Here is a 26,728-nt window from a genome sequence, read left to right on the forward strand (position 1 = left end):
AGTAACAGACTGATATCGAAATGAGGAGATCGGGGTTTTATATATAGAATAACAGATACCCGGGAGTCAGTCATAGACTGGAATCTAATCGAGGGGTTCGGTAGGTTTATATATAGAATAACAGATACCCGGGAGTGAGATACAGACTGGAATCTAATCGAGGGGTTTGGGGGCTTTATATATAGGATAACAGATACCCAGGAGTGAGTTACAGACAGGAATCTAATCGAGGGGTTTGGGGGCTTGATATATAGAATATCAGATACCCGGGAGTGAGGTACAGACAGGAATCTAATCGAGGGGTTTGGGGGCTTTATATATAGGATAACAGATACCCAGGTGTGAGTTACAGACTGGAATCTAATCGAGGGGTTTGGGGGCTTTATATATAGAATAACAGATACCCGGGAGTGAGTTACAGACAGGAATCTAATCGAGGGGTTTGGGGGCTTTATATATAGGATAACAGATACCCAGGTGTGAGTTACAGACTGGAATCTAATCGAGGGGTTTGGGGGCTTTATATATAGGATAACAGATACCCAGGAGTGAGTTACAGACAGGAATCTAATCGAGGGGTTTGGGGGCTTTATATATAGGATAACAGATACCCAGGTGTGAGTTACAGACTGGAATCTAATCGAGGGGTTCAGGGTGTTTATATATAGAATAAGAGATACCCGGGAGTGAGTTACAGACTGGAATCTAATCGAGGGGTTCGGTGGGGTTTTTATATAGAAAAACAGAGACCCGGGAGTGAGTAACAGACTGATATCTAAATGAGGAGATCGGGATTTTATATATAGAATAACAGATACCCGGGAGTCAGTCATAGACTGGAATCAAATCGAGGGGTTCGGTAGGTTTATATATAGAATAACAGATACCCGGGAGTGAGATACAGACTGGAATCTAATTGACGGGTTCGGGGGGGTTTATATATAGAATAACAGATACCCGGGAGTGAGATACAGACTGGAATCTAATCGCGGGGTTCGGTGAGTTTTATAAATGGAATAACAGATACCTGGGAGTGAGTTACAGACTGGAATCTAATCGAGGGGTTCGGTAGGTTTATATATAGAATAACAGATACCCGGGAGTGAGATACAGACTGGAATCTAATTGACGGGTTCGGGGGGGTTTATGTATAGAATAACAGATACCCGGGAGTGAGTTACAGACTGGAATCTAATCGAGGGGTTCGGGGGGGTTTATATATAGAATAACAGAGACCCGGGAGTGAGTTACAGACTGGAATCTAATCGAGGGGTTTGGGGGTTTATATATAGAATAACAGAGACCCGGGAGTGAGTTACAGACTGGAAGCTAATCTAGGGGTTCGGGGGGCTGTATATATAGAATAACAGATACCCGGGAGTGAGGTACAGACTGGAATCTAATCGAGGGGTTTGGGGGTTTATATATAGAATAACAGAGACCCGGGAGTGAGTTACAGACTGGAAGCTAATCTAGGGGTTCGGTGGGCTGTATATATAGAATAACAGATACCCGGGAGTGAGGTACGGACTGGAATCTAATCGAGGGGTTTGGGGGTTTATATATAGAATAACAGATACCCGGGAGTGAGTTACAGACTGGAATCTAATCGAGGGGTTCGGGTGGTTTAAATATAGAATAACAGATATTCGGTAGTGTGTTACAGACTGGAATCTAATCGAGGAGATCGGGGGGTTTACATATAGAATAACAGATACTCGGGAGTGAGTTACAGACTGGAATCTAATAGAGGAGATCGGGGGGTTTATATATAGAATAACTGATACCCGTGAATGAGTTACAGACTGGAATCTAATCGAGGAGATCGGGGGGTTTACATATAGAATAACAGATACCTGGGAGTGAGTTACAGACTGGAATCTAATCGAGGGGTTCGGGGTGTTTATATATAGAATAAGAGATACCCGGGAGTGAGTTACAGACTGGAATCTAATCGCGGGATTCGGGGGGTTTATATATAGAATAACATACCCGGGAGTGAGTTACAGACTGGAATCTAATCGAGGGGTTCGGGGGGTTTATATATAGAATAACAGATACCTGTGTGTGAGTTACAGACTGGAATCTAATCGCGGGATTCGGGGGGTTTATATATAGAATAACATACCCGGGAGTGAGGTACAGACTGGAATCTAATCGAGGGGTTCGGGGGGTTTATATATAGAATAACAGATACCTGTGTGTGAGTTACAGACTGAAATCTAATCGAGGGGTTCGGGGGGTTTATATATAGAATAACAGATACCCAGGATTGAGTTACAGACTGAAATCTAATCGAGTAGTTCGGGTGGTTTATATACAGAATAACAGATACCTGGGAGTGAGTTACAGACTGGAATCTAATCGAGGGGTTCGGGGGGTCATAGAATAACAGATACCCAGGAGTGAGTTACAGACTGCAATTTAATCGAGGGGTTCGGGGTGTCTATATATAGAATAACAGATACCCGGGAGTGAGTTACAGACTGGAATCTATTTGAGGGGTTCGGGGGGTTTATATAGAGAATAACAGATACCCGGGCGTGAGTTACAGACTGGAATCTAATCGAGGGGTTCGGTGGGTTTATATATAAGAGATAGCCGGGAGTGAATTACAGACTGGAATATAAATGAGCTCGGGGTGGGTTATTCCAATTGATTAATTAATGTCAGAGTTTGTTGATTAATTAATGTCAGAGTTTGTTGATTAATTAATGTCTCAGTTTGTTGATTAATTAATGTCAGAGTTTGTTGATTAATTAATGTCTCAGTTTGTTGATTAATTAATGTCTCAGTTTGTTGATTAATTAATGTCTCAGTTTGTTGATTAATTAATGTCAGAGTTTGTTGATTAATTAATGTCTCAGTTTGTTGATTAATTAATGTCAGAGTTTGTTGATTAATTAATGTCTCAGTTTGTTGATTAATTAATGTCTCAGTTTGTTGATTAATTAATGTCAGAGTTTGTTGATTAATTAATGTCTCAGTTTGTTGATTAATTAATGTCTCAGTTTGTTGATTAATTAATGTCTCAGTTTGTTGATTAATTAATGTCAGAGTTTGTTGATTAATTAATGTCACAGTTTGTTGATTAATTAATGTCAGAGTTTGTTGATTAATTAATGTCTCAGTTTGTTGATTAATTAATGTCAGAGTTTGTTGATTAATTAATGTCTCAGTTTGTTGATTAATTAATGTCAGAGTTTGTTGATTAATTAATGTCAGAGTTTGTTGATTAATTAATGTCTCAGTTTGTTGATTAATTAATGTCAGAGTTTGTTGATTAATTAATGTCAGAGTTTGTTGATTAATTAATGTCAGAGTTTGTTGATTAATTAATGTCAGAGCTGGTTGATTAATTAATGTCTCAGTTTGTTGATTAATTAATGTCAGAGTTTGTTGATTAATTAATGTCAGAGTTTGTTGATTAATTAATGTCAGAGTTTGTTGATTAATTAATGTCACAGCTGGTTGATTAATTAATGTCAGAGTTTGTTGATTAATTAATGTCAGAGTTTGTTGATTAATTAATGTCTCAGTTTGTTGATTAATTAATGTCAGAGTTTGTTGATTAATTAATGTCAGAGTTTGTTGATTAATTAATGTCAGAGTTTGTTGATTAATTAATGTCACAGCTGGTTGATTAATTAATGTCAGAGTTTGTTGATTAATTAATGTCTCAGTTTGTTGATTAATTAATGTCAGAGTTTGTTGATTAATTAATGTCTCAGTTTGTTGATTAATTAATGTCAGAGTTTGTTGATTAATTAATGTCAGAGTTTGTTGATTAATTAATGTCAGAGCTGGTTGATTAATTAATGTCTCAGTTTGTTGATTAATTAATGTCAGAGTTTGTTGATTAATTAATGTCAGAGTTTGTTGATTAATTAATGTCAGAGTTTGTTGATTAATTAATGTCACAGCTGGTTGATTAATTAATGTCAGAGTTTGTTGATTAATTAATGTCAGAGTTTGTTGATTAATTAATGTCTCAGTTTGTTGATTAATTAATGTCTCAGTTTGTTGATTAATTATTGTCAGAGTTTGTTGATTAATTAATGTCTCAGTTTGTTGATTAATTAATGTCTCAGTTTGTTGATTAATTATTGTCAGAGTTTGTTGATTAATTAATGTCTCAGTTTGTTGATTAATTAATGTCTCAGTTTGTTGATTAATTAATGTCTCAGTTTGTTGATTAATTAATGTCAGAGTTTGTTGATTAATTAATGTCAGAGTTTGTTGATTAATTAATGTCAGAGTTTGTTGATTAATTAATGTCTCAGTTTGTTGATTAATTAATGTCTCAGTTTGTTGATTAATTAATGTCAGAGTTTGTTGATTAATTAATGTCAGAGTTTGTTGATTAATTAATGTCAGAGTTTGTTGATTAATTAATGTCTCAGTTTGTTGATTAATTAATGTCAGAGTTTGTTGATTAATTAATGTCAGAGTTTGTTGATTAATTAATGTCAGAGTTTGTTGATTAATTAATGTCTCAGTTTGTTGATTAATTAATGTCTCAGTTTGTTGATTAATTAATGTCAGAGTTTGTTGATTAATTAATGTCTCAGTTTGTTGATTAATTAATGTCTCAGTTTGTTGATTAATTAATGTCAGAGTTTGTTGATTAATTAATGTCAGAGTTTGTTGATTAATTAATGTCAGAGTTTGTTGATTAATTAATGTCAGAGTTTGTTGATTAATTAATGTCTCAGTTTGTTGATTAATTAATGTCAGAGTTTGTTGATTAATTAATGTCAGAGTTTGTTGATTAATTAATGTCACAGCTGGTTGATTAATTAATGTCAGAGTTTGTTGATTAATTAATGTCAGAGTTTGTTGATTAATTAATGTCAGAGTTTGTTGATTAATTAATGTCAGAGCTGGTTGATTAATTAATGTCTCAGTTTGTTGATTAATTAATGTCTCAGTTTGTTGATTAATTAATGTCTCAGTTTGTTGATTAATTAATGTCAGAGTTTGTTGATTAATTAATGTCAGAGTTTGTTGATTAATTAATGTCTCAGTTTGTTGATTAATTAATGTCAGAGTTTGTTGATTAATTAATGTCAGAGTTTGTTGATTAATTAATGTCTCAGTTTGTTGATTAATTAATGTCTCAGTTTGTTGATTAATTAATGTCTCAGTTTGTTGATTAATTAATGTCAGAGTTTGTTGATTAATTAATGTCAGAGTTTGTTGATTAATTAATGTCTCAGTTTGTTGATTAATTAATGTCTCAGTTTGTTGATTAATTAATGTCAGAGTTTGTTGATTAATTAATGTCTCAGTTTGTTGATTAATTAATGTCAGAGTTTGTTGATTAATTAATGTCAGAGTTTGTTGATTAATTAATGTCTCAGTTTGTTGATTAATTAATGTCTCAGTTTGTTGATTAATTAATGTCAGAGTTTGTTGATTAATTAATGTCTCAGTTTGTTGATTAATTAATGTCAGAGTTTGTTGATTAATTAATGTCAGAGTTTGTTGATTAATTAATGTCTCAGTTTGTTGATTAATTAATGTCAGAGTTTGTTGATTAATTAATGTCTCAGTTTGTTGATTAATTAATGTCAGAGTTTGTTGATTAATTAATGTCTCAGTTTGTTGATTAATTAATGTCAGAGTTTGTTGATTAATTAATGTCAGAGTTTGTTGATTAATTAATGTCTCAGTTTGTTGATTAATTAATGTCTCAGTTTGTTGATTAATTAATGTCAGAGTTTGTTGATTAATTAATGTCTCAGTTTGTTGATTAATTAATGTCAGAGTTTGTTGATTAATTAATGTCTCAGTTTGTTGATTAATTAATGTCAGAGTTTGTTGATTAATTAATGTCTCAGTTTGTTGATTAATTAATGTCAGAGTTTGTTGATTAATTAATGTCAGAGTTTGTTGATTAATTAATGTCTCAGTTTGTTGATTAATTAATGTCTGAGTTTGTTGATTAATTAATGTCAGAGTTTGTTGATTAATTAATGTCTCAGTTTGTTGATTAATTAATGTCAGAGTTTGTTGATTAATTAATGTCAGAGTTTGTTGATTAATTAATGTGAGTTTGTTGATTAATTAATGTCTGAGTTTGTTGATTAATTAATGTCTCAGTTTGTTGATTAATTAATGTCAGAGTTTGTTGATTAATTAATGTCTCAGTTTGTTGATTAATTAATGTCAGAGTTTGTTGATTAATTAATGTCTCAGTTTGTTGATTAATTAATGTCAGAGTTTGTTGATTAATTAATGTCTCAGTTTGTTGATTAATTAATGTCAGAGTTTGTTGATTAATTAATGTCTGAGTTTGTTGATTAATTAATGTCTCAGTTTGTTGATTAATTAATGTCAGAGTTTGTTGATTAATTAATGTCTCAGTTTGTTGATTAATTAATGTCAGAGTTTGTTGATTAATTAATGTCTCAGTTTGTTGATTAATTAATGTCAGAGTTTGTTGATTAATTAATGTCTGAGTTTGTTGATTAATTAATGTCAGAGTTTGTTGATTAATTAATGTCTCAGTTTGTTGATTAATTAATGTCTCAGTTTGTTGATTAATTAATGTCAGAGTTTGTTGATTAATTAATGTCAGAGTTTGTTGATTAATTAATGTCTCAGTTTGTTGATTAATTAATGTCTCAGTTTGTTGATTAATTAATGTCTCAGTTTGTTGATTAATTAATGTCAGAGTTTGTTGATTAATTAATGTCTCAGTTTGTTGATTAATTAATGTCAGAGTTTGTTGATTAATTAATGTCTCAGTTTGTTGATTAATTAATGTCAGAGTTTGTTGATTAATTAATGTCAGAGTTTGTTGATTAATTAATGTCTCAGTTTGTTGATTAATTAATGTCAGAGTTTGTTGATTAATTAATGTCAGAGTTTGTTGATTAATTAATGTCTCAGTTTGTTGATTAATTAATGTCTCAGTTTGTTGATTAATTAATGTCAGAGTTTGTTGATTAATTAATGTCTCAGTTTGTTGATTAATTAATGTCAGAGTTTGTTGATTAATTAATGTCTCAGTTTGTTGATTAATTAATGTCTCAGTTTGTTGATTAATTAATGTCACAGCTGGTTGATTAATTAATGTCTCAGTTTGTTGATTAATTAATGTCAGAGTTTGTTGATTAATTAATGTCAGAGTTTGTTGATTAATTAATGTCACAGTTTGTTGATTAATTAATGTCACAGCTGGTTGATTAATTAATGTCTCAGTTTGTTGATTAATTAATGTCAGAGTTTGTTGATTAATTAATGTCTCAGTTTGTTGATTAATTAATGTCACAGCTGGTTGATTAATTAATGTCTCAGTTTGTTGATTAATTAATGTCAGAGTTTGTTGATTAATTAATGTCAGAGTTTGTTGATTAATTAATGTCACAGTTTGTTGATTAATTAATGTCACAGCTGGTTGATTAATTAATGTCTCAGTTTGTTGATTAATTAATGTCTCAGTTTGTTGATTAATTAATGTCAGAGTTTGTTGATTAATTAATGTCAGAGTTTGTTGATTAATTAATGTCACAGTTTGTTGATTAATTAATGTCTCAGTTTGTTGATTAATTAATGTCAGAGTTTGTTGATTAATTAATGTCTCAGTTTGTTGATTAATTAATGTCAGAGTTTGTTGATTAATTAATGTCAGAGTTTGTTGATTAATTAATGTCTCAGTTTGTTGATTAATTAATGTCTCAGTTTGTTGATTAATTAATGTCAGAGTTTGTTGATTAATTAATGTCTCAGTTTGTTGATTAATTAATGTCAGAGTTTGTTGATTAATTAATGTCACAGCTGGTTGATTAATTAATGTCTCAGTTTGTTGATTAATTAATGTCAGAGTTTGTTGATTAATTAATGTCAGAGTTTGTTGATTAATTAATGTCAGAGTTTGTTGATTAATTAATGTCTCAGTTTGTTGATTAATTAATGTCAGAGTTTGTTGATTAATTAATGTCTCAGTTTGTTGATTAATTAATGTCAGAGTTTGTTGATTAATTAATGTCAGAGTTTGTTGATTAATTAATGTCTCAGTTTGTTGATTAATTAATGTCACAGCTGGTTGATTAATTAATGTCTCAGTTTGTTGATTAATTAATGTCAGTGTTTGTTGATTAATTAATGTCTCAGTTTGTTGATTAATTAATGTCTCAGTTTGTTGATTAATTAATGTCACAGTTTGTTGATTAATTAATGTCTCAGTTTGTTGATTAATTAATGTCAGAGTTTGTTGATTAATTAATGTCAGTGTTTGTTGATTAATTAATGTCTCAGTTTGTTGATTAATTAATGTCTCAGTTTGTTGATTAATTAATGTCACAGCTGGTTGATTAATTAATGTCTCAGTTTGTTGATTAATTAATGTCAGAGTTTGTTGATTAATTAATGTCACAGTTTGTTGATTAATTAATGTCTCAGTTTGTTGATTAATTAATGTCAGAGTTTGTTGATTAATTAATGTCTCAGTTTGTTGATTAATTAATGTCAGAGTTTGTTGATTAATTAATGTCTCAGTTTGTTGATTAATTAATGTCTCAGTTTGTTGATTAATTAATGTCAGAGTTTGTTGATTAATTAATGTCAGAGTTTGTTGATTAATTAATGTCTCAGTTTGTTGATTAATTAATGTCTCAGTTTGTTGATTAATTAATGTCAGAGTTTGTTGATTAATTATTGTCAGAGTTTGTTGATTAATTAATGTCACAGTTTGTTGATTAATTAATGTCAGAGTTTGTTGATTAATTAATGTCAGAGTTTGTTGATTAATTAATGTCTCAGTTTGTTGATTAATTAATGTCAGAGTTTGTTGATTAATTAATGTCTCAGTTTGTTGATTAATTAATGTCTCAGTTTGTTGATTAATTAATGTCAGAGTTTGTTGATTAATTAATGTCTCAGTTTGTTGATTAATTAATGTCTCAGTTTGTTGATTAATTAATGTCAGAGTTTGTTGATTAATTAATGTCACAGTTTGTTGATTAATTAATGTCAGAGTTTGTTGATTAATTAATGTCTCAGTTTGTTGATTAATTAATGTCAGAGTTTGTTGATTAATTAATGTCTCAGTTTGTTGATTAATTAATGTCTCAGTTTGTTGATTAATTAATGTCAGAGTTTGTTGATTAATTAATGTCTCAGTTTGTTGATTAATTAATGTCTCAGTTTGTTGATTAATTAATGTCAGAGTTTGTTGATTAATTAATGTCTCAGTTTGTTGATTAATTAATGTCTCAGTTTGTTGATTAATTAATGTCAGAGTTTGTTGATTAATTAATGTCAGAGTTTGTTGATTAATTAATGTCTCAGTTTGTTGATTAATTAATGTCTCAGTTTGTTGATTAATTAATGTCTCAGTTTGTTGATTAATTAATGTCAGAGTTTGTTGATTAATTAATGTCACAGCTGGTTGATTAATTAATGTCACAGTTTGTTGATTAATTAATGTCACAGTTTGTTGATTAATTAATGTCAGAGTTTGTTGATTAATTAATGTCAGAGTTTGTTGATTAATTAATGTCACAGCTGGTTGATTAATTAATGTCAGAGTTTGTTGATTAATTAATGTCTCAGTTTGTTGATTAATTAATGTCTCAGTTTGTTGATTAATTAATGTCAGAGTTTGTTGATTAATTAATGTCACAGCTGGTTGATTAATTAATGTCACAGTTTGTTGATTAATTAATGTCAGAGTTTGTTGATTAATTAATGTCTCAGTTTGTTGATTAATTAATGTCTCAGTTTGTTGATTAATTAATGTCAGAGTTTGTTGATTAATTAATGTCTCAGTTTGTTGATTAATTAATGTCAGAGTTTGTTGATTAATTAATGTCTCAGTTTGTTGATTAATTAATGTCAGAGTTTGTTGATTAATTAATGTCTCAGTTTGTTGATTAATTAATGTCAGAGTTTGTTGATTAATTAATGTCTCAGTTTGTTGATTAATTAATGTCTCAGTTTGTTGATTAATTAATGTCAGAGTTTGTTGATTAATTAATGTCTCAGTTTGTTGATTAATTAATGTCTCAGTTTGTTGATTAATTAATGTCAGAGTTTGTTGATTAATTAATGTCTCAGTTTGTTGATTAATTAATGTCTCAGTTTGTTGATTAATTAATGTCAGAGTTTGTTGATTAATTAATGTCTCAGTTTGTTGATTAATTAATGTCTCAGTTTGTTGATTAATTAATGTCAGAGTTTGTTGATTAATTAATGTCTCAGTTTGTTGATTAATTAATGTCAGAGTTTGTTGATTAATTAATGTCTCAGTTTGTTGATTAATTAATGTCTCAGTTTGTTGATTAATTAATGTCAGAGTTTGTTGATTAATTAATGTCTCAGTTTGTTGATTAATTAATGTCAGAGTTTGTTGATTAATTAATGTCTCAGTTTGTTGATTAATTAATGTCTCAGTTTGTTGATTAATTAATGTCAGAGTTTGTTGATTAATTAATGTCTCAGTTTGTTGATTAATTAATGTCTCAGTTTGTTGATTAATTAATGTCAGAGTTTGTTGATTAATTAATGTCTCAGTTTGTTGATTAATTAATGTCAGAGTTTGTTGATTAATTAATGTCACAGTTTGTTGATTAATTAATGTCAGAGTTTGTTGATTAATTAATGTCTCAGTTTGTTGATTAATTAATGTCTCAGTTTGTTGATTAATTAATGTCAGAGTTTGTTGATTAATTAATGTCTCAGTTTGTTGATTAATTAATGTCAGAGTTTGTTGATTAATTAATGTCTCAGTTTGTTGATTAATTAATGTCTCAGTTTGTTGATTAATTAATGTCTCAGTTTGTTGATTAATTAATGTCAGAGTTTGTTGATTAATTAATGTCTCAGTTTGTTGATTAATTAATGTCTCAGTTTGTTGATTAATTAATGTCAGAGTTTGTTGATTAATTAATGTCTCAGTTTGTTGATTAATTAATGTCTCAGTTTGTTGATTAATTAATGTCAGAGTTTGTTGATTAATTAATGTCAGAGTTTGTTGATTAATTAATGTCTCAGTTTGTTGATTAATTAATGTCAGAGTTTGTTGATTAATTAATGTCTCAGTTTGTTGATTAATTAATGTCTCAGTTTGTTGATTAATTAATGTCAGAGTTTGTTGATTAATTAATGTCTCAGTTTGTTGATTAATTAATGTCTCAGTTTGTTGATTAATTAATGTCAGAGTTTGTTGATTAATTAATGTCTCAGTTTGTTGATTAATTAATGTCAGAGTTTGTTGATTAATTAATGTCTCAGTTTGTTGATTAATTAATGTCTCAGTTTGTTGATTAATTAATGTCAGAGTTTGTTGATTAATTAATGTCTCAGTTTGTTGATTAATTAATGTCTCAGTTTGTTGATTAATTAATGTCAGAGTTTGTTGATTAATTAATGTCTCAGTTTGTTGATTAATTAATGTCTCAGTTTGTTGATTAATTAATGTCAGAGTTTGTTGATTAATTAATGTCTCAGTTTGTTGATTAATTAATGTCAGAGTTTGTTGATTAATTAATGTCTCAGTTTGTTGATTAATTAATGTCTCAGTTTGTTGATTAATTAATGTCAGAGTTTGTTGATTAATTAATGTCTCAGTTTGTTGATTAATTAATGTCAGAGTTTGTTGATTAATTAATGTCTCAGTTTGTTGATTAATTAATGTCTCAGTTTGTTGATTAATTAATGTCAGAGTTTGTTGATTAATTAATGTCTCAGTTTGTTGATTAATTAATGTCTCAGTTTGTTGATTAATTAATGTCAGAGTTTGTTGATTAATTAATGTCACAGCTGGTTGATTAATTAATGTCACAGTTTGTTGATTAATTAATGTCACAGTTTGTTGATTAATTAATGTCACAGTTTGTTGATTAATTAATGTCTCAGTTTGTTGATTAATTAATGTCTCAGTTTGTTGATTAATTAATGTCAGAGTTTGTTGATTAATTAATGTCAGAGTTTGTTGATTAATTAATGTCTCAGTTTGTTGATTAATTAATGTCTCAGTTTGTTGATTAATTAATGTCAGAGTTTGTTGATTAATTAATGTCAGAGTTTGTTGATTAATTAATGTCTCAGTTTGTTGATTAATTAATGTCTCAGTTTGTTGATTAATTAATGTCTCAGTTTGTTGATTAATTAATGTCACAGCTGGTTGATTAATTAATGTCACAGTTTGTTGATTAATTAATGTCACAGTTTGTTGATTAATTAATGTCTCAGTTTGTTGATTAATTAATGTCTCAGTTTGTTGATTAATTAATGTCAGAGTTTGTTGATTAATTAATGTCTCAGTTTGTTGATTAATTAATGTCTCAGTTTGTTGATTAATTAATGTCACAGCTGGTTGATTAATTAATGTCACAGTTTGTTGATTAATTAATGTCACAGTTTGTTGATTAATTAATGTCAGAGTTTGTTGATTAATTAATGTCAGAGTTTGTTGATTAATTAATGTCACAGCTGGTTGATTAATTAATGTCAGAGTTTGTTGATTAATTAATGTCACAGCTGGTTGATTAATTAATGTCACAGTTTGTTGATTAATTAATGTCAGAGTTTGTTGATTAATTAATGTCACAGCTGGTTGATTAATTAATGTCACAGTTTGTTGATTAATTAATGTCAGAGTTTGTTGATTAATTAATGTCACAGCTGGTTGATTAATTAATGTCAGAGTTTGTTGATTAATTAATGTCAGAGTTTGTTGATTAATTAATGTCACAGCTGGTTGATTAATTAATGTCAGAGTTTGTTGATTAATTAATGTCTCAGTTTGTTGATTAATTAATGTCTCAGTTTGTTGATTAATTAATGTCACAGTTTGTTGATTAATTAATGTCTCAGTTTGTTGATTAATTAATGTCACAGTTTGTTGATTAATTAATGTCACAGTTTGTTGATTAATTAATGTCAGAGTTTGTTGATTAATTAATGTCACAGTTTGTTGATTAATTAATGTCACAGTTTGTTGATTAATTAATGTCAGAGTTTGTTGATTAATTAATGTCAGAGTTTGTTGATTAATTAATGTCACAGCTGGTTGATTAATTAATGTCAGAGTTTGTTGATTAATTAATGTCTCAGTTTGTTGATTAATTAATGTCTCAGTTTGTTGATTAATTAATGTCACAGTTTGTTGATTAATTAATGTCACAGTTTGTTGATTAATTAATGTCAGAGTTTGTTGATTAATTAATGTCAGAGTTTGTTGATTAATTAATGTCAGAGTTTGTTGATTAATTAATGTCTCAGTTTGTTGATTAATTAATGTCAGAGTTTGTTGATTAATTAATGTCACAGCTGGTTGATTAATTAATGTCAGAGTTTGTTGATTAATTAATGTCAGAGTTTGTTGATTAATTAATGTCAGAGTTTGTTGATTAATTAATGTCTCAGTTTGTTGATTAATTAATGTCTCAGTTTGTTGATTAATTAATGTCAGAGTTTGTTGATTAATTAATGTCAGAGTTTGTTGATTAATTAATGTCAGAGTTTGTTGATTAATTAATGTCACAGCTGGTTGATTAATTAATGTCTCAGTTTGTTGATTAATTAATGTCTCAGTTTGTTGATTAATTAATGTCAGAGTTTGTTGATTAATTAATGTCACAGTTTGTTGATTAATTAATGTCACAGCTGGTTGATTAATTAATGTCACAGCTGGTTGATTAATTAATGTCAGAGTTTGTTGATTAATTAATGTCTCAGTTTGTTGATTAATTAATGTCTCAGTTTGTTGATTAATTAATGTCAGAGTTTGTTGATTAATTAATGTCACAGCTGGTTGATTAATTAATGTCTCAGTTTGTTGATTAATTAATGTCTCAGTTTGTTGATTAATTAATGTCAGAGTTTGTTGATTAATTAATGTCACAGCTGGTTGATTAATTAATGTCACAGTTTGTTGATTAATTAATGTCACAGCTGGTTGATTAATTAATGTCACAGCTGGTTGATTAATTAATGTCAGAGTTTGTTGATTAATTAATGTCTCAGTTTGTTGATTAATTAATGTCTCAGTTTGTTGATTAATTAATGTCAGAGTTTGTTGATTAATTAATGTCACAGCTGGTTGATTAATTAATGTCAGAGTTTGTTGATTAATTAATGTCAGAGTTTGTTGATTAATTAATGTCAGAGTTTGTTGATTAATTAATGTCACAGCTGGTTGATTAATTAATGTCTCAGTTTGTTGATTAATTAATGTCTCAGTTTGTTGATTAATTAATGTCAGAGTTTGTTGATTAATTAATGTCACAGTTTGTTGATTAATTAATGTCACAGCTGGTTGATTAATTAATGTCACAGCTGGTTGATTAATTAATGTCAGAGTTTGTTGATTAATTAATGTCTCAGTTTGTTGATTAATTAATGTCTCAGTTTGTTGATTAATTAATGTCAGAGTTTGTTGATTAATTAATGTCACAGCTGGTTGATTAATTAATGTCACAGTTTGTTGATTAATTAATGTCAGAGTTTGTTGATTAATTAATGTCACAGCTGGTTGATTAATTAATGTCTCAGTTTGTTGATTAATTAATGTCAGAGTTTGTTGATTAATTAATGTCTCAGTTTGTTGATTAATTAATGTCAGAGTTTGTTGATTAATTAATGTCTCAGTTTGTTGATTAATTAATGTCTCAGTTTGTTGATTAATTAATGTCAGAGTTTGTTGATTAATTAATGTCACAGCTGGTTGATTAATTAATGTCTCAGTTTGTTGATTAATTAATGTCTCAGTTTGTTGATTAATTAATGTCTCAGTTTGTTGATTAATTAATGTCTCAGTTTGTTGATTAATTAATGTCAGAGTTTGTTGATTAATTAATGTCTCAGTTTGTTGATTAATTAATGTCTCAGTTTGTTGATTAATTAATGTCAGAGTTTGTTGATTAATTAATGTCACAGCTGGTTGATTAATTAATGTCAGAGTTTGTTGATTAATTAATGTCAGAGTTTGTTGATTAATTAATGTCAGAGTTTGTTGATTAATTAATGTCAGAGTTTGTTGATTAATTAATGTCAGAGTTTGTTGATTAATTAATGTCTCAGTTTGTTGATTAATTAATGTCAGAGTTTGTTGATTAATTAATGTCACAGCTGGTTGATTAATTAATGTCAGAGTTTGTTGATTAATTAATGTCAGAGTTTGTTGATTAATTAATGTCAGAGTTTGTTGATTAATTAATGTCTCAGTTTGTTGATTAATTAATGTCTCAGTTTGTTGATTAATTAATGTCAGAGTTTGTTGATTAATTAATGTCAGAGTTTGTTGATTAATTAATGTCAGAGTTTGTTGATTAATTAATGTCAGAGTTTGTTGATTAATTAATGTCACAGCTGGTTGATTAATTAATGTCTCAGTTTGTTGATTAATTAATGTCTCAGTTTGTTGATTAATTAATGTCAGAGTTTGTTGATTAATTAATGTCTCAGTTTGTTGATTAATTAATGTCTCAGTTTGTTGATTAATTAATGTCTCAGTTTGTTGATTAATTAATGTCAGAGTTTGTTGATTAATTAATGTCACAGCTGGTTGATTAATTAATGTCTCAGTTTGTTGATTAATTAATGTCAGAGTTTGTTGATTAATTAATGTCTCAGTTTGTTGATTAATTAATGTCTCAGTTTGTTGATTAATTAATGTCTCAGTTTGTTGATTAATTAATGTCAGAGTTTGTTGATTAATTAATGTCTCAGTTTGTTGATTAATTAATGTCTCAGTTTGTTGATTAATTAATGTCAGAGTTTGTTGATTAATTAATGTCACAGCTGGTTGATTAATTAATGTCAGAGTTTGTTGATTAATTAATGTCAGAGTTTGTTGATTAATTAATGTCAGAGTTTGTTGATTAATTAATGTCAGAGTTTGTTGATTAATTAATGTCTCAGTTTGTTGATTAATTAATGTCAGAGTTTGTTGATTAATTAATGTCACAGCTGGTTGATTAATTAATGTCAGAGTTTGTTGATTAATTAATGTCAGAGTTTGTTGATTAATTAATGTCAGAGTTTGTTGATTAATTAATGTCTCAGTTTGTTGATTAATTAATGTCTCAGTTTGTTGATTAATTAATGTCAGAGTTTGTTGATTAATTAATGTCAGAGTTTGTTGATTAATTAATGTCAGAGTTTGTTGATTAATTAATGTCACAGCTGGTTGATTAATTAATGTCTCAGTTTGTTGATTAATTAATGTCTCAGTTTGTTGATTAATTAATGTCAGAGTTTGTTGATTAATTAATGTCACAGTTTGTTGATTAATTAATGTCACAGCTGGTTGATTAATTAATGTCACAGCTGGTTGATTAATTAATGTCAGAGTTTGTTGATTAATTAATGTCTCAGTTTGTTGATTAATTAATGTCTCAGTTTGTTGATTAATTAATGTCAGAGTTTGTTGATTAATTAATGTCACAGCTGGTTGATTAATTAATGTCAGAGTTTGTTGATTAATTAATGTCTCAGTTTGTTGATTAATTAATGTCACAGTTTGTTGATTAATTAATGTCTCAGTTTGTTGATTAATTAATGTCACAGTTTGTTGATTAATTAATGTCACAGTTTGTTGATTAATTAATGTCAGAGTTTGTTGATTAATTAATGTCTCAGTTTGTTGATTAATTAATGTCACAGTTTGTTGATTAATTAATGTCTCAGTTTGTTGATTAATTAATGTCTCAGTTTGTTGATTAATTAATGTCAGAGTTTGTTGATTAATTAATGTCAGAGTTTGTTGATTAATTAATGTCTCAGTTTGTTGATTAATTAATGTCTCAGTTTGTTGATTAATTAATGTCACAGTTTGTTGATTAATTAATGTCTCAGTTTGTTGATTAATTAATGTCTCAGTTTGTTGATTAATTAATGTCACAGTTTGTTGATTAATTAATGTCAGAGTTTGTTGATTAATTAATGTCTCAGTTTGTTGATTAATTAATGTCTCAGTTTGTTGATTAATTAATGTCAGAGTTTGTTGATTAATTAATGTCAGAGTTTGTTGATTAATTAATGTCAGAGTTTGTTGATTAATTAATGTCAGAGTTTGTTGATTAATTAATGTCTCAGTTTGTTGATTAATTAATGTCTCAGTTTGTTGATTAATTAATGTCACAGTTTGTTGATTAATTAATGTCTCAGTTTGTTGATTAATTAATGTCACAGTTTGTTGATTAATTAATGTCTCAGTTTGTTGATTAATTAATGTCTCAGTTTGTTGATTAATTAATGTCAGAGTTTGTTGATTAATTAATGTCAGAGTTTGTTGATTAATTAATGTCTCAGTTTGTTGATTAATTAATGTCAGAGTTTGTTGATTAATTAATGTCACAGTTTGTTGATTAATTAATGTCTCAGTTTGTTGATTAATTAATGTCAGAGTTTGTTGATTAATTAATGTCTCAGTTTGTTGATTAATTAATGTCACAGCTGGTTGATTAATTAATGTCAGAGTTTGTTGATTAATTAATGTCTCAGTTTGTTGATTAATTAATGTCAGAGTTTGTTGATTAATTAATGTCAGAGTTTGTTGATTAATTAATGTCAGAGTTTGTTGATTAATTAATGTCTCAGTTTGTTGATTAATTAATGTCACAGCTGGTTGATTAATTAATGTCTCAGTTTGTTGATTAATTAATGTCACAGCTGGTTGATTAATTAATGTCTCAGTTTGTTGATTAATTAATGTCTCAGTTTGTTGATTAATTAATGTCAGAGTTTGTTGATTAATTAATGTCAGAGTTTGTTGATTAATTAATGTCTCAGTTTGTTGATTAATTAATGTCAGAGTTTGTTGATTAATTAATGTCTCAGTTTGTTGATTAATTAATGTCTCAGTTTGTTGATTAATTAATGTCAGAGTTTGTTGATTAATTAATGTCTCAGTTTGTTGATTAATTAATGTCTCAGTTTGTTGATTAATTAATGTCTCAGTTTGTTGATTAATTAATGTCAGAGTTTGTTGATTAATTAATGTCAGAGTTTGTTGATTAATTAATGTCTCAGTTTGTTGATTAATTAATGTCAGAGTTTGTTGATTAATTAATGTCACAGTTTGTTGATTAATTAATGTCTCAGTTTGTTGATTAATTAATGTCAGAGTTTGTTGATTAATTAATGTCTCAGTTTGTTGATTAATTAATGTCAGAGTTTGTTGATTAATTAATGTCAGAGTTTGTTGATTAATTAATGTCTCAGTTTGTTGATTAATTAATGTCTCAGTTTGTTGATTAATTAATGTCAGAGTTTGTTGATTAATTAATGTCTCAGTTTGTTGATTAATTAATGTCAGAGTTTGTTGATTAATTAATGTCTCAGTTTGTTGATTAATTAATGTCAGAGTTTGTTGATTAATTAATGTCTCAGTTTGTTGATTAATTAATGTCTCAGTTTGTTGATTAATTAATGTCAGAGTTTGTTGATTAATTAATGTCTCAGTTTGTTGATTAATTAATGTCAGAGTTTGTTGATTAATTAATGTCACAGCTGGTTGATTAATTAATGTCAGAGTTTGTTGATTAATTAATGTCTCAGTTTGTTGATTAATTAATGTCTCAGTTTGTTGATTAATTAATGTCAGAGTTTGTTGATTAATTAATGTCAGAGTTTGTTGATTAATTAATGTCAGAGTTTGTTGATTAATTAATGTCTCAGTTTGTTGATTAATTAATGTCAGAGTTTGTTGATTAATTAATGTCTCAGTTTGTTGATTAATTAATGTCTCAGTTTGTTGATTAATTAATGTCAGAGTTTGTTGATTAATTAATGTCTCAGTTTGTTGATTAATTAATGTCTCAGTTTGTTGATTAATTAATGTCAGAGTTTGTTGATTAATTAATGTCTCAGTTTGTTGATTAATTAATGTCAGAGTTTGTTGATTAATTAATGTCTCAGTTTGTTGATTAATTAATGTCAGAGTTTGTTGATTAATTAATGTCAGAGTTTGTTGATTAATTAATGTCTCAGTTTGTTGATTAATTAATGTCAGAGTTTGTTGATTAATTAATGTCAGTGTTTGTTGATTAATTAATGTCAGAGTTTGTTGATTAATTAATGTCTCAGTTTGTTGATTAATTAATGTCAGAGTTTGTTGATTAATTAATGTCTCAGTTTGTTGATTAATTAATGTCAGAGTTTGTTGATTAATTAATGTCAGTGTTTGTTGATTAATTAATGTCAGAGTTTGTTGATTAATTAATGTCTCAGTTTGTTGATTAATTAATGTCAGTGTTTGTTGATTAATTAATGTCAGAGTTTGTTGATTAATTAATGTCTCAGTTTGTTGATTAATTAATGTCAGAGTTTGTTGATTAATTAATGTCTCAGTTTGTTGATTAATTAATGTCAGTGTTTGTTGATTAATTAATGTCAGAGTTTGTTGATTAATTAATGTCTCAGTTTGTTGATTAATTAATGTCAGAGTTTGTTGATTAATTAATGTCTCAGTTTGTTGATTAATTAATGTCAGAGTTTGTTGATTAATTAATGTCTCAGTTTGTTGATTAATTAATGTCTCAGTTTGTTGATTAATTAATGTCAGAGTTTGTTGATTAATTAATGTCTCAGTTTGTTGATTAATTAATGTCTCAGTTTGTTGATTAATTAATGTCAGTGTTTGTTGATTAATTAATGTCAGAGTTTGTTGATTAATTAATGTCTCAGTTTGTTGATTAATTAATGTCTCAGTTTGTTGATTAATTAATGTCAGAGTTTGTTGATTAATTAATGTCTCAGTTTGTTGATTAATTAATGTCTCAGTTTGTTGATTAATTAATGTCAGTGTTTGTTGATTAATTAATGTCAGAGTTTGTTGATTAATTAATGTCTCAGTTTGTTGATTAATTAATGTCTCAGTTTGTTGATTAATTAATGTCAGAGTTTGTTGATTAATTAATGTCTCAGTTTGTTGATTAATTAATGTCAGAGTTTGTTGATTAATTAATGTCTCAGTTTGTTGATTAATTAATGTCTCAGTTTGTTGATTAATTAATGTCAGAGTTTGTTGATTAATTAATGTCTCAGTTTGTTGATTAATTAATGTCAGAGTTTGTTGATTAATTAATGTCTCAGTTTGTTGATTAATTAATGTCAGAGTTTGTTGATTAATTAATGTCTCAGTTTGTTGATTAATTAATGTCTCAGTTTGTTGATTAATTAATGTCAGAGTTTGTTGATTAATTAATGTCTCAGTTTGTTGATTAATTAATGTCAGAGTTTGTTGATTAATTAATGTCTCAGTTTGTTGATTAATTAATGTCAGAGTTTGTTGATTAATTAATGTCTCAGTTTGTTGATTAATTAATGTCTCAGTTTGTTGATTAATTAATGTCAGAGTTTGTTGATTAATTAATGTCTCAGTTTGTTGATTAATTAATGTCACAGCTGGTTGATTAATTAATGTCAGAGTTTGTTGATTAATTAATGTCTCAGTTTGTTGATTAATTAATGTCACAGCTGGTTGATTAATTAATGTCTCAGTTTGTTGATTAATTAATGTCTCAGTTTGTTGATTAATTAATGTCTCAGTTTGTTGATTAATTAATGTCACAGCTGGTTGATTAATTAATGTCTCAGTTTGTTGATTAATTAATGTCTCAGTTTGTTGATTAATTAATGTCTCAGTTTGTTGATTAATTAATGTCTCAGTTTGTTGATTAATTAATGTCTCAGTTTGTTGATTAATTAATGTCACAGCTGGTTGATTAATTAATGTCTCAGTTTGTTGATTAATTAATGTCTCAGTTTGTTGATTAATTAATGTCTCAGTTTGTTGATTAATTAATGTCTCAGTTTGTTGATTAATTAATGTCTCAGTTTGTTGATTAATTAATGTCTCAGTTTGTTGATTAATTAATGTCTCAGTTTGTTGATTAATTAATGTCACAGCTGGTTGATTAATTAATGTCTCAGTTTGTTGATTAATTAATGTCTCAGTTTGTTGATTAATTAATGTCTCAGTTTGTTGATTAATTAATGTCTCAGTTTGTTGATTAATTAATGTCTCAGTTTGTTGATTAATTAATGTCACAGCTGGTTGATTAATTAATGTCTCAGTTTGTTGATTAATTAATGTCTCAGTTTGTTGATTAATTAATGTCTCAGTTTGTTGATTAATTAATGTCTCAGTTTGTTGATTAATTAATGTCACAGCTGGTTGATTAATTAATGTCAGAGTTTGTTGATTAATTAATGTCTCAGTTTGTTGATTAATTAATGTCACAGCTGGTTGATTAATTAATGTCTCAGTTTGTTGATTAATTAATGTCTCAGTTTGTTGATTAATTAATGTCTCAGTTTGTTGATTAATTAATGTCTCAGTTTGTTGATTAATTAATGTCAGAGTTTGTTGATTAATTAATGTCTCAGTTTGTTGATTAATTAATGTCACAGCTGGTTGATTAATTAATGTCAGAGTTTGTTGATTAATTAATGTCTCAGTTTGTTGATTAATTAATGTCACAGCTGGTTGATTAATTAATGTCTCAGTTTGTTGATTAATTAATGTCTCAGTTTGTTGATTAATTAATGTCTCAGTTTGTTGATTAATTAATGTCACAGCTGGTTGATTAATTAATGTCAGAGTTTGTTGATTAATTAATGTCTCAGTTTGTTGATTAATTAATGTCACAGCTGGTTGATTAATTAATGTCTCAGTTTGTTGATTAATTAATGTCTCAGTTTGTTGATTAATTAATGTCTCAGTTTGTTGATTAATTAATGTCTCAGTTTGTTGATTAATTAATGTCTCAGTTTGTTGATTAATTAATGTCTCAGTTTGTTGATTAATTAATGTCAGAGTTTGTTGATTAATTAATGTCAGAGTTTGTTGATTAATTAATGTCTCAGTTTGTTGATTAATTAATGTCTCAGTTTGTTGATTAATTAATGTCTCAGTTTGTTGATTAATTAATGTCACAGCTGGTTGATTAATTAATGTCTCAGTTTGTTGATTAATTAATGTCAGAGTTTGTTGATTAATTAATGTCAGAGTTTGTTGATTAATTAATGTCAGAGTTTGTTGATTAATTAATGTCAGAGTTTGTTGATTAATTAATGTCTCAGTTTGTTGATTAATTAATGTCAGAGTTTGTTGATTAATTAATGTCTCAGTTTGTTGATTAATTAATGTCTCAGTTTGTTGATTAATTAATGTCAGAGTTTGTTGATTAATTAATGTCTCAGTTTGTTGATTAATTAATGTCAGAGTTTGTTGATTAATTAATGTCTCAGTTTGTTGATTAATTAATGTCAGAGTTTGTTGATTAATTAATGTCAGTGTTTGTTGATTAATTAATGTCAGAGTTTGTTGATTAATTAATGTCTCAGTTTGTTGATTAATTAATGTCAGTGTTTGTTGATTAATTAATGTCAGAGTTTGTTGATTAATTAATGTCTCAGTTTGTTGATTAATTAATGTCAGAGTTTGTTGATTAATTAATGTCTCAGTTTGTTGATTAATTAATGTCAGTGTTTGTTGATTAATTAATGTCAGAGTTTGTTGATTAATTAATGTCTCAGTTTGTTGATTAATTAATGTCAGAGTTTGTTGATTAATTAATGTCTCAGTTTGTTGATTAATTAATGTCAGAGTTTGTTGATTAATTAATGTCTCAGTTTGTTGATTAATTAATGTCTCAGTTTGTTGATTAATTAATGTCAGAGTTTGTTGATTAATTAATGTCTCAGTTTGTTGATTAATTAATGTCTCAGTTTGTTGATTAATTAATGTCAGTGTTTGTTGATTAATTAATGTCAGAGTTTGTTGATTAATTAATGTCTCAGTTTGTTGATTAATTAATGTCTCAGTTTGTTGATTAATTAATGTCAGAGTTTGTTGATTAATTAATGTCTCAGTTTGTTGATTAATTAATGTCTCAGTTTGTTGATTAATTAATGTCAGTGTTTGTTGATTAATTAATGTCAGAGTTTGTTGATTAATTAATGTCTCAGTTTGTTGATTAATTAATGTCTCAGTTTGTTGATTAATTAATGTCAGAGTTTGTTGATTAATTAATGTCTCAGTTTGTTGATTAATTAATGTCAGAGTTTGTTGATTAATTAATGTCTCAGTTTGTTGATTAATTAATGTCTCAGTTTGTTGATTAATTAATGTCAGAGTTTGTTGATTAATTAATGTCTCAGTTTGTTGATTAATTAATGTCAGAGTTTGTTGATTAATTAATGTCTCAGTTTGTTGATTAATTAATGTCAGAGTTTGTTGATTAATTAATGTCTCAGTTTGTTGATTAATTAATGTCTCAGTTTGTTGATTAATTAATGTCAGAGTTTGTTGATTAATTAATGTCTCAGTTTGTTGATTAATTAATGTCAGAGTTTGTTGATTAATTAATGTCTCAGTTTGTTGATTAATTAATGTCAGAGTTTGTTGATTAATTAATGTCTCAGTTTGTTGATTAATTAATGTCTCAGTTTGTTGATTAATTAATGTCAGTGTTTGTTGATTAATTAATGTCAGAGTTTGTTGATTAATTAATGTCTCAGTTTGTAGATTAATTAATGTCAGAGTTTGTTGATTAATTAATGTCTCAGTTTGTTGATTAATTAATGTCTCAGTTTGTTGATTATTTAATGTCAGAGTTTGTTGATTAATTAATGTCTCAGTTTGTTGATTAATTAATGTCTCAGTTTGTTGATTAATTAATGTCAGAGTTTGTTGATTAATTAATGTCTCAGTTTGTTGATTAATTAATGTCAGAGTTTGTTGATTAATTAATGTCTCAGTTTGTTGATTATTTAATGTCAGAGTTTGTTGATTAATTAATGTCTCAGTTTGTTGATTAATTAATGTCTCAGTTTGTTGATTATTTAATGTCAGAGTTTGTTGATTAATTAATGTCTCAGTTTGTTGATTAATTAATGTCAGAGTTTGTTGATTAATTAATGTCAGTGTTTGTTGATTAATTAATGTCTCAGTTTGTTGATTAATTAATGTCTCAGTTTGTTGATTATTTAATGTCAGAGTTTGTTGATTAATTAATGTCTCAGTTTGTTGATTAATTAATGTCAGAGTTTGTTGATTAATTAATGTCTCAGTTTGTTGATTATTTAATGTCAGAGTTTGTTGATTAATTAATGTCAGAGTTTGTTGATTAATTAATGTCTCAGTTTGTTGATTAATTAATGTCAGAGTTTGTTGATTAATTAATGTCTCAGTTTGTTGATTATTTAATGTCAGAGTTTGTTGATTAATTAATGTCAGAGTTTGTTGATTAATTAATGTCTCAGTTTGTTGATTAATTAATGTCAGAGTTTGTTGATTAATTAATGTCACAGTTTGTTGATTAATTAATGTCTCAGTTTGTTGATTAATTAATGTCAGAGTTTGTTGATTAATTAATGTCTCAGTTTGTTGATTATTTAATGTCAGAGTTTGTTGATTAATTAATGTCAGAGTTTGTTGATTAATTAATGTCTCAGTTTGTTGATTAATTAATGTCAGAGTTTGTTGATTAATTAATGTCACAGTTTGTTGATTAATTAATGTCTCAGTTTGTTGATTAATTAATGTCAGAGTTTGTTGATTAATTAATGTCTCAGTTTGTTGATTAATTAATGTCTCAGTTTGTTGATTATTTAATGTCAGAGTTTGTTGATTAATTAATGTCTCAGTTTGTTGATTAATTAATGTCAGAGTTTGTTGATTAATTAATGTCAGAGTTTGTTGATTAATTAATGTCTCAGTTTGTTGATTAATTAATGTCAGAGTTTGTTGATTAATTAATGTCAGAGTTTGTTGATTAATTAATGTCTCAGTTTGTTGATTATTTAATGTCAGAGTTTGTTGATTAATTAATGTCTCAGTTTGTTGATTAATTAATGTCAGAGTTTGTTGATTAATTAATGTCAGAGTTTGTTGATTAATTAATGTCTCAGTTTGTTGATTAATTAATGTCAGAGTTTGTTGATTAATTAATGTCTCAGTTTGTTGATTAATTAATGTCTCAGTTTGTTGATTAATTAATGTCAGAGTTTGTTGATTAATTAATGTCAGAGTTTGTTGATTAATTAATGTCTCAGTTTGTTGATTAATTAATGTCAGAGTTTGTTGATTAATTAATGTCTCAGTTTGTTGATTAATTAATGTCTCAGTTTGTTGATTATTTAATGTCAGAGTTTGTTGATTAATTAATGTCAGAGTTTGTTGATTAATTAATGTCAGAGTTTGTTGATTAATTAATGTCTCAGTTTGTTGATTAATTAATGTCAGAGTTTGTTGATTAATTAATGTCTCAGTTTGTTGATTAATTAATGTCTCAGTTTGTTGATTATTTAATGTCAGAGTTTGTTGATTAATTAATGTCTCAGTTTGTTGATTAATTAATGTCAGAGTTTGTTGATTAATTAATGTCTCAGTTTGTTGATTATTTAATGTCAGAGTTTGTTGATTAATTAATGTCTCAGTTTGTTGATTAATTAATGTCTCAGTTTGTTGATTATTTAATGTCAGAGTTTGTTGATTAATTAATGTCTCAGTTTGTTGATTATTTAATGTCAGAGTTTGTTGATTAATTAATGTCTCAGTTTGTTGATTAATTAATGTCAGAGTTTGTTGATTAATTAATGTCTCAGTTGATTCCATGAGGATTTGCTCTGCACAGGGACTGTTTTCAAGGCCCTGTCCCTGCAGCCTCTCTCACTCCCCCCATTCACTCACCGATCCTCCTCCCTCGCTGTCCCGCCGCCGACTGAGCTGCGGCGCCGGGGTCTCTGAGGGTCATAGAGGGGGCGTGGCTAGAGCAATGGGCGGGGCCAGATCGAGTTACGTCATCGTGCCGGGGAGGGGGCGGGGCCAGACTGGACGCACCGATTGACCCTGTCTGGTGGCAGCTTGTCATGAAGAGAACCAGTCGCCATTACCTGCTTCGCAACCGAATCGAGCCTCCAACCCACCGGGAAAAAACAATCCGAATTGGAGTACTGAGATGAAGGGCCGTCTTTGAACGGCTCCTTCCTCCTCCTTGCACCGATCCTTTCCGCCGATTGGAGTCCCAACCTCTACAGCTAATGGATCAATCCTTTCCCTGCTGGCCAACAGCGGCAGTGGACTAGACCACTGCAAACAGAAGGGGGGTGGGGGGGGGGGGAAATTGTCCCTGTGGCTCCCCCGGAAGTGCATCACTGCCGTGGAACAGTGAACCGCCTCTGTGATTATTTGACCGCCGCCATCTTTAATCCTGGCAGCTGCCTGAGCGTGGGCAGACCCTGATGGTCCACGGGAATAGGATACGTTTGCGCATGTGCCAGTGCAGCGCCGCCACCTCGTGGTTGCCAGTGGACAAAGCTGCAAATCGGAGTGAATGTGAGGTGGTGAGCAGGGCAGTAACTGCAGTGTGTCAGGGACACCAGCAGATGGAGATGGTGAGAGGGGAGACAGTAACTGCAGTGAGAGAGGGATACCAGCAGATGGAGATGGTGAGAGGGGGTACAATAACTGCAGTGAGACAGGGACACCAGCAGATGGAGATGGTGAGAGGGGTGACCGTAACTGCAGTGAGAGAGGGACACCAGCAGATGGAGATGGTGAGAGGGGGTACAATAACTGCAGTGAGACAGGGACACCAGCAGATGGAGATGGTGAGAGGGGTGACCGTAACTGCAGTGAGAGAGGGACACCAGCAGATGGAGATGGTGAGAGGGGTGACCGTCACTGCAGTGAGAGAGGGATACCAGCAGATGGAGATGGTGAGAGAGGGACAGTCGCTGCAGTAAGACAGGGACACCAGCAGAT

At 28.8% G+C, this 26,728-nt stretch overlaps 1 protein-coding gene across 2 annotated transcripts in view; it reads right to left on the reverse strand.

The window, feature by feature from the left end:
- The window catches only part of nat14 (N-acetyltransferase 14 (GCN5-related, putative)), a 45,812-nt gene extending 19,774 nt beyond the window's left edge, over positions 1-26,038 (reverse strand). Inside the window, exon 1 of one of the 2 annotated variants that reach the window (XM_068022033.1) lies at positions 25,858-26,038. The gene's annotated coding sequence lies outside the window, so the exon portion shown is untranslated. Of the gene's footprint in view, positions 1-25,654; positions 25,707-25,857 lie in introns of those variants that run through there. The other variant, XM_068022032.1, reaches the window with a different exon arrangement.
- Between the last annotated feature and the right edge of the window lie 690 nt (positions 26,039-26,728).

Source organism: Heterodontus francisci, chromosome 45, assembly GCF_036365525.1.
Source record: "Heterodontus francisci isolate sHetFra1 chromosome 45, sHetFra1.hap1, whole genome shotgun sequence".
NCBI lineage: Eukaryota > Metazoa > Chordata > Chondrichthyes > Heterodontiformes > Heterodontidae > Heterodontus > Heterodontus francisci.